The sequence below is a fragment of the Euphorbia lathyris genome, chromosome 5 (genome assembly GCF_963576675.1).
Source record: "Euphorbia lathyris chromosome 5, ddEupLath1.1, whole genome shotgun sequence".
NCBI classification, from domain to species: Eukaryota; Viridiplantae; Streptophyta; class Magnoliopsida; order Malpighiales; family Euphorbiaceae; genus Euphorbia; species Euphorbia lathyris.
The window spans coordinates 33,048,193-33,060,352 of NC_088914.1; positions in this window are offsets into that span (position 1 = coordinate 33,048,193).

The following is a 12,160-nucleotide window of genomic DNA, read 5'->3' on the forward strand; positions in this document are numbered from 1 at the left end:
TCATTTTTAAATTATTTAATTACATTCTAAACTGCATGGAATACATATTCCTCGTTTAAATTACTTTTTTTGCAACGGAGTGATCAGCGGCGGATCCAGGACCCCAGATGACCCAGGGCTCAAAACATATCGGTAAAAAAAAATTCAAAACGTCAAAAAAAAATCAAAATTAACAGTGCAGTTAACGGTAAATTTCAAAGTCCAGTCCTAACGGGCTGAGTAAATTTTTTTTAGCCTCTAACGTGTTAAAACTGTAAAAATGTTATCATTTTTTTTAGAAACTAGCATTGAACTAATAGAAAATTAAACATGTTTACTTTTTTTTAATGGTAAAGACATATTAAAAAGGGATAATAAGATGCCAAAATATGCCTAAGGTTTTTAGAGAATTATCAATTTAGGCCCCACGTTCAAAATAGCACCAATATAGGCTTAACGTTTACAACATAACATCAATTTAGGCTTAAAGTTTACAACATAGCATCAATTTAGGAATTACTAACAGAACGTGACACGTCATCCGTTAAGTCTATATTGGTCCTATTTTATACGTGAGGCCTAAATTGATACTTTCTACAAACCTTAAGCCTATTTTGGTACCTTATATGACGTGGTACTGAGTTGACAGACTTAACGGATGACGTGTCACGTTCTGTTAGTAATTCCTAAATTGATGCTATGTTGTAAACGTTAAGTCTAAATTAATATTATGTTGTAAACGTTAAACCTATATTAATGCTATTTTGAATGTGGAGCCTAAATTGGTAATTTCCCAAAAACCTTAGGCTTATTTTGGTACTTTATCCCTATTAAAAATGAATTCAAAAATGTTATCAAAATAAAAATAAAGAGTCCATTTAAATTAATTAATAATGGTAACATGTTTTTATAATTATTGAAAAAAATTAAAATAAAAAAATTAAAAGAAAATGAGGTTGGAGGGAGTTGAACATAGAACTTTCAAATAGAAGTAAGCATCATTAATCATCTCATTTACCTTTAAACATTGAAATAATATTACATATAGTTAATATAATTCTCCTCAAAATATTATCAAATATCATTACTAAAATAGGTTTAAGGTAAGTTGAAAAGACTATCAAGACACTTTAAAAATTTAGGAGCTAATCAAGTTTTTTTGGACAAGTTGAGGGCAACATGATGTATTAAGCCAAACAAAAGAGTATTGATTACATGTCCGATAATGGCCCATGCTATTGTCTTCGTTTCAAATGTATGTTGGTTGGTTCTAAAGTTTAACCAAGTCGATGTTCTATTCCGTGAATTAATTTAAATATAATTTTGACCACTGATAATTGCAAGAAGATTCACTGACATAGAGATGGAAGCTAAGAGTTGGGGTGAATGGTTGAAAATGTTTGCTCTGTTGCTACGAGAGAAATACTACGGAAACTAGGCAGAAGGCGTTGTGTGGTGGTCAGTGGCGGAGCCAGGACTAAAAATTTGGAGGGGCTCCGTTATAGATAAAAAAAATTCAAATAATGATTTAAGATTTTGATTCCTACTAAAAATGTATTTATATATAAAAGTCTTTATAGAATTTCTTTTCCCAGTATGCTAATTGTTTATTAGTAATTACAAATCTTAAAAAAAAAAATCAGTTCAATTTAAATAACTAATTTAATATCTAAATTAATCTTCAATAAAAAAAATTTTTTAAAGACTTAAAGGAAAATTTAGTTAACATTTTAAATATGTTTTTTTCTTTCTAAAACATGTTAAATTTCTTAGCCTTAACCGATGTTTAGAATATCGAACGTAAAATTAAATAACAATCAATTTAACATTTTCAATTTTCAGTAATATATAAATAAAAATTGATCGTTATTAGAAACATTAGAAATAAATATATACTATTTCATATATTAGGGTCAAATTTATATTTTTAAAAAAAATTAGAGTCCATTTTGACAAATATACCAAATAAACTAAACAATACAAATAGTTTGAGAAAAAAACAATATAAAGAAAAAGAAAAAGAACAGCAATTTCAATACATCTCTTCTCCATTTTTATCCTAAAAAAATACTAATAAAAAATACAAAAAAAAAAAAAAAAATCAAAACAATATTATATATAATTAAAAGAAACCTAACCAAAGGATTGAGTCCTCCTTTGAGTCTATTAAGTTTGTTCATATTTATAGGGGGCAGAACCGCGTCGCGGACCGTCTTGCAATGGAAGGGCACTCTGGTTTGTTGGGTCTTTCTACCTTTTCTTCTCCACCGGGCTTCATTTCTTCTTTGATCTTGGAGGATGTGGTGGGGGTCAGTTTTCCTAGGCTGATCCCGGGTTGAGTTGTTTTGTTTGTTTGTTTTTTTTCTTTCCTTTCCTACCAAAAAAAAAAACCTAACCAAAAAGGTGAGGCGGTGTAGTTAGTTTTTGAAAAAAAGTGGTGAGCGGCGTAGCAGTTGAAAAGAGGACAGATATGTCTTTTCCATTTTTTTAAATCATTGATGAATGAAACGACGTCGTTGTCGTTTTGTTCATCTCTAACCTAAAAAAATAAAACAGAAAGAGGGCTTCAGCCCCCTTCTTTCTTCATGAACGCCATGGCTGGAGGGGCTCCCAGCCATGGCGGCTACAAATTTAACCAGGGGCGGAGCACCCTTACTATGGGTTTTCCGGCGGTCGGAGGGTCGGCTGACCCTCCCCGCCCCCTCTGGCTCCGCCCCTGATGGTGGCCGGTGGAGAGTCGATAAACGTTAGACAGTGTGAAGGGTGGTGGACAATGAGTGAATATTGGACAATATCGATAATATTGAAACAGATGATTAAGATCGAGATGATATGTAAAACAGACAAGGAAATAGAGAGGAGAGGATTAGAGATTTGGTAAAGAGGTAATTTTGGAAATGAAATAAATTAGTTTTAGGAATAGTTGTTCGAAAGCCAAGGAGAAGAATATTTATTCCACCAAAATGTGGAATAGTGATACGAACAAAATGGACGAGATTGTGAGGCAAAACATTCATAGAAAAGCTCCTTAAAAGTCTAAGTTTTCATCCTTTAATGGAAGAAACGGCCTGAAATAGCAGTTTAAGAAGGATTCCTCCTGAACAACTACAAAGAAGGGTAGAACAACTTGATTTCAGTAGAAACGGGTCTCTTAGGCGGGTTTGCGGATTAACACGCGGGTCACAGGCAGAGAGAGTAGAGATGATGTGAATGGCCAAGTTTTAATCATTTTCTGTACTGAACAGTTGTTTGGCAATTTTTCCCTTGTAATTAGGTTGTTTTAGTATTTAAAGGATATTTTATGGTTGGTGAAGGGATCTAATCTTTCAACCACCAAAGTAATTACCGAAGTTAAAGCTTCTACCATTGTGGAGTATATTTTGTCTTGCCAAGTAGTTGTTCGCTCATGTTAATGAGTGAGTAGTCCATCCAACAGGTCCAGCGAGCCTTAAATAATGATTGTAAGTGCTTTTATTCATTAATGAAGTATGTTTTCTAAGAATGGTTGTGAATAGGGTTCTTAAATGCTTAAAATTGATCAATCTATGTGATATATAGCAACAAGAGATGACATAAGAGTGCTCTTAAGTTGTGGAAACACCTATTTGCACGTGTCACTAGGGATGGAGACACGAATACGCACGCATTAGGGTTCTCATTCATGAGATGCTTTCTAGAATGTAATGCTGGGGTGTAAATGATGCAAGGAGACTTGATTGTTGATGTTCATAGTATCTTTGGAATAGGGGAGACCAGACCTTAATGACCTAGGAAGAAAGATACTCGAACCATGATTTCTGAACATACTTATATTATGTGAACAATTGTGCGAAGAAATTTCTTGTTCTGGTCTATGCTAGGCCTGTGCCTTCATAATTCTGATTCAAACACCTTTATATTCTGCTGCTTTGTATATTTAAGTCAATTTCAACCAACAACTTTCACTTAATGATCTCTAGCTATTAAGGTAACATTTCACTTAGTTTATTCCTCAATCCCTTTGGAAATGATACTTGATTTTACCAGAACTACATCTGACCTAGTACACTTGCTAGCGTCCATACTTAACACACCAAGTTTTTGGCGCCGTTCTTGGGGATTGAAAAAGAAAGTTTGTGAATTGTATGCTTAGCGTCTACCTTACCTTCTAACCACTTGTTTGTTCATTATTGTTCAATTTCGGTTTAGTTGTTTATGCAAAGCACATGTATTCCTATCCTCCCTGTGGATTTTGAGATTGAAAGAATGTATAAGAGGCGAAGAAGATTATCTAGACCTGCTAGACAAGCAAGGTTGAACAATGGAAATCATAAACCAGAAGGACCTGAAGGACCATAGAACCATGAGGAAGGTCATGGTGACAATGGACACAATGAAGGGACAACAATGACAACAAGAACAATGGGAATCAGAGGTTGAGAATGAAGGACTGCTCCCGACCATCCATAGAAGGCCATTCCTCATGCATTGTTCTGCCAAATGAGGGTAACCACCTATTTGAAATAAAGGCATCAGTGATCCAAATGTTGCAGACAAATGTGAAGTTCGGTGGTTATCCCAATGAAGATCCAAACGCCCATATTCAAGACTTCATTACCATGTGCAATACTTTCAGAACAAACAAAATGAAAGTGATGATGTCATTCGATTGAAGCTGTTCCCCTTTTCACTAAAGGACAAAGCTAAAAACTAGCTGAAGAATCTGCAACCAGAGTCCATAACAACCTGGAAAGAAATGGCCACACTCTTTCTGATGGAGTATTTCCTACCAAGGCAGTCAATTAAATTGAGAAATAAAGTATCACACTTCTATCAAAAGGAGGATGAATCTTTATCCGAAGCTTGGGAAAGGCACAAAGAGCTACTGAGAAGAGTTCCTAACCATGGAATACCCACGTGGATGCAAGTGAAGAACTTCTATACTAGTGTCACCAATGCTTATAAGATCCAGATTGAATTCGTAGTAATAGGAATCCTAAGGAGTTAGAGCCACGAGCTTTATATGAATTGATTGAACGGGTGGTCAACACTGGCTATAACTGGCACTCAATGTGCAACGATGGGAAGAGAGTTTCAAGTGATTCTAGCACGGAAGCAATAGCCAGACTATCAGCTCAGATGGAACAACTCGTCAAGACCATGTGAAAAATAAATGTCTCTACTATTCAAACAAGCACACATGTGCGTAATGAAATGCCTTCAACAGAGGCTTGTGCTTTCTGCAATGGTCCTCATAGACCGATAGGTTGCCTAGGGATCAAGCCAGGAGCATCTATAAAGGAGCAATGTGATTTTATTGCATGACAGCCACCCAATCCTTATTCAAACACTCATAACCCTGGGTGGAGGAATCATCTGAATTTTTCCTGGAATGATAACAGACAACCAGTTGTGCAATAACCTTTCCAACAGAACAATCAAAGACAGCCATATCAACAACATCAGGCTTCCACTTCTGGACAACCATTCCATAAACCAGATGTTCAACCTCATGAAGGCAAGCCAGATTTGGAGTCCATGATGATACAATTCAAGAGTAAACCCAGAACTCCATCAAAAATCTGGAGACACAAATGCAACAGTTTGCCAATATAATTGCCTCAAAGGAAAAGGGTGCTTTACCAAGTAACACTGTCACCAACCCCAAAGAAGAAGTCAATGCGATCATGTTAAGCGGAGGTAAACAAATTCCAAGTTCAATTAAAGATAACAATCTTTCCAATATTGCAGAACATGCAGACCAGCAAACTCCATCAACGGACAAGGTTGTGCTAATGACTAATGTTGGTCAGAGGAAGGATAAACAGTCGGTGGCCCCCGCCTCAGCATCAGCACATTTCTTAGCAGCCAACTGATGAGATAGCAATTTTTGCCACATAGTACTCATGATATAAACCTACACATGGAAATTGAAGAATCATAACAAAGTGTTCAGATCCCACGACAATCATCAGTTACAGCCAAAGAAATGAAGTCAAAGAGGGAAAAACTTATTGAATTATCACGAAGAGCAGTTATTCCTAAGTGGAAGTTGAAAAGGAAAGCAAGAAACTTGAAAATCTTAGAAGAAATGGAATGGCAGGAAAACAAAATAAGAGGAAGAAGGAAGATAAAGGGGAAAAGGAAAGCCAAAAGACCTCGAAGATAAATGAAGCGTCTCCGGCATTGGAAAAAGCACTATCATTAAGAGTCGCCAAAAAACAAGATCCTAGAACGTTCCCGAAAGAATAATGACTTGGAGCCAAATAACAAAATACACCTTTCACAAAAGATTTAATGCACAATCGTGAAAGAATGTCTTAATGACTAGGTGGTGGGGGAGATCTGATATCAGGCTAATGTTGAGGAATTTCCGTAAGTGCACGGTTTCCTTGTAGTAATAAAAGATATCGATCCCACGAGGAACAAAGTTATTACTCACTATCACTTTTATCTGTTTCTTTTATTTACAGTAAATTTGAATTTCAATGGATTAAAACATCTGATTCTAATAAACTAAACTACAGTAAACTAAGAACAACTTTGATAAATAAATTATTTTTATAGAAATGAAATGGAATGGTTGTGCTTAAAGTATGTTTTCATAAATATTTATTCTGACATTACAGGCTAAGTTAATTATAGTTTCCAATTTACTCTCTTGATATAAATCGGAGTACTTTATAATTCATATGAAGCATTAATTCCTAGTTCTCACTTAGAGAATTAATTACACTGTCATATGAAATTACAAGTATATAAGTTAACATATGACAATCATTCAATAAATCGGATTCTCTAGCAAATACCGAATGATCAATTCCTTATAATCTTAGTTAGGATCAATCTCTCAATCCATTTCCTAACTTAAGAATATCAATACATGAAATGATTGAAAACATTCATATAAGGAAACTCTGTAATAGAATTTACTGTAGTAAATGAAGGACACTTGAATATTGATTTGATTGTAAAAATGTAATTCATAAACATCAACATAACATTAAACATAAATGTAGAGATTCAAGAAAGAAAGAATGAAGTTAAAGGGAATGATGATCTCTTTATCCTTTACATGTAGTCTTCTTCTTTCTTGATATCTCTTTTCCAAAATTCACTTTGTAATTGATGAGTTGCTCTCTTATTCTTCTGTAACAATTATCAGATGTTTTCTCTGTATATTTCTCAGATGTTTTTCTCTATATCCGACTTCTTTAAATAAGGAAATGAAAGCACCCCTCCATTGGGACATGTATTTTCAAGACACCTTTTTAGAAGGACCTGTCTTTTGGGATAAGAAGATGCAACTTTTGGGGTGAAGCCTTCTAAAATATTTCTTGAATAATACGACCTTAGAATCTGAAAAGGAAATTGTTTGCTACACCATCTGTGAATTTATACAAAATCTGGAAATTGCGTGCTTGCGCAATCTGGAATTTCAGCTTTTCTTCATAAGTTTGGCTCCATTGCTATTTTAGGGGCAATTTTATCCTAACCTAAATCATCTTAAGTACCTGAAAGGTAGAATAAAACACGTAATAAAGTTTAATACTTGAATTTATTAATGAATACTTGGATTATTTAATAAAACACGATATTAAAGTACTTAAAATATGAACTTTTAGGTTTATATCAACTAAATGATATCACGTGCGTGACATCATCGTTATCCTCATTACGGTCTAAGCTCAAAGCGTGATAGGGGCCCAAATGCGTCCGAGATGGCCCCATCTTCAACAGGTCTGAAACGATCGATTCGACACTAGTCCAACGAACGACAATCCATCACGACCCGCAAGCTTTTAATCTCAGCACCTCAAAGGATCTTCTAGAATCCTACGAGATAAAGTATTCCTCCTATGGCTCGGATTCCTTAAGGGATCAGGAATCCTAGCTCCATAAGGATTTCCAAAGAAGATGACAACCTTAAACATAATCAAACATTATAAATACACAGGTATAGACATCATGTTTGGTACGTTAACTACTATCTCTAAACTAGTCCTTACCCTTTCATTCGGTCCTAAAAAAGAAATTAATTTAGATATCAGAATGGGTTTGCTGGATTCCGGCTCCATTAGACCTGTATACTATTTTATAGATTTAAACACGACGTCAGATCAATATTACACTTTGGAAACATAAGCAAATTAAGGTAACAAATTATCACTTGGTATATAAAATATCATTTATTCAATGATGAAGATAAATTTACCATTTTATATGCAATTTAGTAGCTTTTATTCCTTCTATTAAGAGAATTATAGTTAGGTAAATTAAATAAAAGAAATTTAACGAAATTTGTCGATAGTGCATTACCAAATATGTCGATACTGTGTTACTATTTTATATTTGAAAATATAGTGATACTAGTACTAAATGATTTGGTACAGTGTGGGTTCAAAATTGATTCTGGGAAGATAATTTAAAATTGTTGGTACAAAAAGAGCAATTATTACTTGCTGGGACCCACGTAAATTAAGCACATGTCAATTTTCTTATTTTAAGGAATAATAGAAAACAAAAGAGTATGGATTACATGTCCAATAATGGTCTGTCCATACCATTGTCTTGGTTTCAAATACAAGTTCGAAAATCGAGGAGTCAGACTCCAGTCCTACTTACCCTTAGGTTCGGATTGTGAAATGAAATATAATAAAATAGTTGTTTTGAAGGAATAAATATTTCTTTTTTTTTTTTCAAAACTAATTGGGTTTTGAAAGAAAAATATAAAAAAGTTAAAATTTTCTAATAGAAAATGATAACTAATAATTTGAAGACAATAAATAGCACTGAGAAAATTAATTATTAATTTAAAACTACTAAATGAATTGTAATTACAGAAAAAGAAAAAAAAGGAAAAGTTGACTACCAAATTGGTGAATGGGTAGTCAATGGCAAAATTAATTGTGCCAGCAAGCACAATTAATTACAACAACTCAGTATCCTTGGCTTATAAAAAAGCCAAGATGCTAAGTCTCAAATACCATTGTGGAATAAGAAGAGAAATGGAGTTAGAGTGAAAGAAAAATATAGTGAGAGGAGGTACAATTGTGCCTTGTGAATTTTGAGAGTTTATTTAGAGGGTAGTCTAATTATTTTGGGGAGAGATAAAAATAGTAAAGATAATTATTTTGGGTATTTTTGGGAAACACCCAGGTGCTACTATTTTTGTTTTATCTCATTGTAACTCCAGAAAGTTTCTAGAGAATACCCTCTTGTAAACCTCATAAATTCAATAAAATTGTGATTTATTGCTTCCGCTAAATTGTCGCAATCAAGAAAAATTCCCAACACTATAATTTGATAAATTTTTTAAAATTTTAATTATTACTATCTATTATTCAAATATTTGATATATATTATTTAAAAAATATAAAAAACAAAAAAAAAACTGAAAATCTTGAAAATAGAAATAATTAAAACCAGGTCTCTTGAGACCCATTAAAAACATATTTTTGAAGACTAATTCAGAGATAAATATTTACAGATTAAAAATTAAATGAAATAATTAAAATAAATTAATTATTTCATGCTGTTAGCTCAATGGTAAACGTTGTTGTCATATGACTGAGAGGTCACGGTTTCGAGTCTTAGAAGCGGTCTCTTGTCAAAAAATTACCAAGGAAAAGCTTGTCCTCAATACATCCATATGATGGGACCCCTCTCCGAACCCTCGTTTAAGCGGGGACGCGTAGTGCACCAGACTGCTCTTTAAAATAAATTAATAAAAAGTAATTATTTAATTAAATACAATTTTTTCAAAAAAAAAAAAAAGTGTCCATATCTCACCAACCCAAATCGATCTAATCCAGTTCAGCATAACTAGGGGTGAGCAGAACCGAATCGAAAACTCCAAAATCAATAAAACCAAACCAAATCGAATTTCAGTTTGGTTCGGTTCTTATATTTCAGATAGTTCGGTTGGTTTGATTCGGTTCAGTTTAAAACCAAACAAAACCGAAAATCGAATCACAATTTATTTATTTTAGTATTAAACTTAACTAAAGTAGAATATTCTTTGAAAAAAACTAAAAACACACTCTGCTAATTTTCTAAAATTATTATTATGGCTCTCTGGAATTAATTAAACCTATATTCCTTACATCAATACAAAACGTATGATTGTAATGAATTTTGATAATATATATATTTACATAATTCTGCAATATTTAAGTTCCATCCTATTAATTTATATATTAAAATCAGTATAAAAATAAAATAAATAATTTTTGAAATCTAGGAATTAAAGCACCTGGTAATGAGGAATGAAATTTTTGAAATAATAATAATATACCTATGAATTGTTTATATATTTTCATAGTGATGGGAGCTTGCCTTTTGGAATAATATACCCTATTAACAATTGTTTATATATTGTAATCAGTACAAAGTTTATAAAGATTATAAAGTTTGTTCCCCTTTAACAAAATTCATTACTGTTTGGTCCAAATATGAACCAAATCGGATTGAATCGAAATATATCGGTTTGGTTTTGAACCAAACCAAATTCCATTTCGGTTAAGTTTGGTTCTAAAAAAACGAATAATTTGATTCAGTTTGATTCGGTTTTTCGATTGAATCCGACCATGCTCACCCCTAAACCTACCAGATGACGGATGCAGTGCACGCATGTGGTGGTTAAAAAGGTAAAAACAATCATCATATAAGTCATTTTCCTTCCACAAAATAGGTATTCCCCACGAGCACATCCTATATGAGATACCACTTTATAGACCCTTCTTACAAGTGATAAGCTCTAAGTGTGATTCTCAAGCCCACATTTGGATCAAACCTAATAGAATACTTTTATAAATTCCCAATAGAATTAAACCTAATAGAATACTTTTATAAATTCCCAATAGAGTTAAGTCCAATAGCTTTAAAACTTTGATATTTACTTATATTTATTCATATTTTATACTCCCTTCATTTTATATTACATGTCTTTCTCGAGAGTTAGATGATAAAAATTAAGAATATTAGGAAAAAGACTTTGTTGCTCTTATTTATTGATTCCACTATTTTTTTTTTTTTGATAGAAATTGGGACGAGACAGAACTTGGGAGGGTGAGCACCCGAGGCCCAAGAACTGACAAACCCAAAAATATATTAAAAAAGAAAAAGTGAATGTATGAACAAGAGAAGAGGAAGAAGAACAAACAAGAAGAAAGGGGAAAGAGAAAAGTTTAGAAAAGGTCAAGAAAACCACAAGTGAGAAATATTACAAATATCGTCATTGATAAACCTGTGGCAAAAAGCAGGAGCTGAAGGCCACCAATTGATCACTGAGGAAGGGACTCCAAACTTTGCCAATGCATCAGCAACTCTATTTCCTTCCCTGAAGATGTGTGTAAAAAGAATGTTCATCCTAGAGCAAATGTTGAGACAATGCAACCGCTCTTGTCGAATACTCCAAGGAACATCCATGGAACGATGTCGAAGCAGATTAACTACGTACATGGAGTCTGACTCAACCCAAAGCTGATGCCAATTTTTCTCCCAAGCAAGTTTAATTGCGAAAATAGCGGCTCTCAATTCAGCCAAATAAGCAAAAGAAGGAGGTGTAGAAAAAGCAAAACAACCTTTAGAAAAGCCACGATAGTTGCGAAAAATGCCTCCCGCTCCTGCCTCACCAGGAGTGCCAAAAGCAGAGCCGTCCACATTGACTTTAACCCAGCCCGGAGGAGGTTTAAGCCAATGGACCGGAAAAATGTTGGGAGCAGGAGGCGGCCTAGGAGAAGCCAGAAGGCGGGATAAGATAGCAGCATCTCTCCGAGAAGAGGCAAAACCTTTAGAAGTGGCCAAGGACTCTCGAATCATTCGAAAGAGGGTGATCTTCGAGTGCTGAATAGAAGGAGAAACTTCCTTAAAGATTGCTTCATTCCTGCAATGCTAGATTAACCAGATGCAAGTCACAGCAGCAACACGCCAGATCATCAACACCTGAGAGCTAAAATGAATGCTACGAAGTGTGCTGAAGAAGTGGATGAATTGGGGATGACGAAGCAAAGAGCAGTCAAAATGAATCTCAATGGCCCTCCAAAGAGAATCTGCAAAAGAACAGCTAATGAAAAAGTGGTTAATGGACTCAGCATCCCTACCACATAGAGTACAACGAGAGGCAATGGAGAATATTATTTTAATTAATCTCCATAAACTCACGTTTTATAGCAGAAAGAATGTGACTTAATTTGTATTG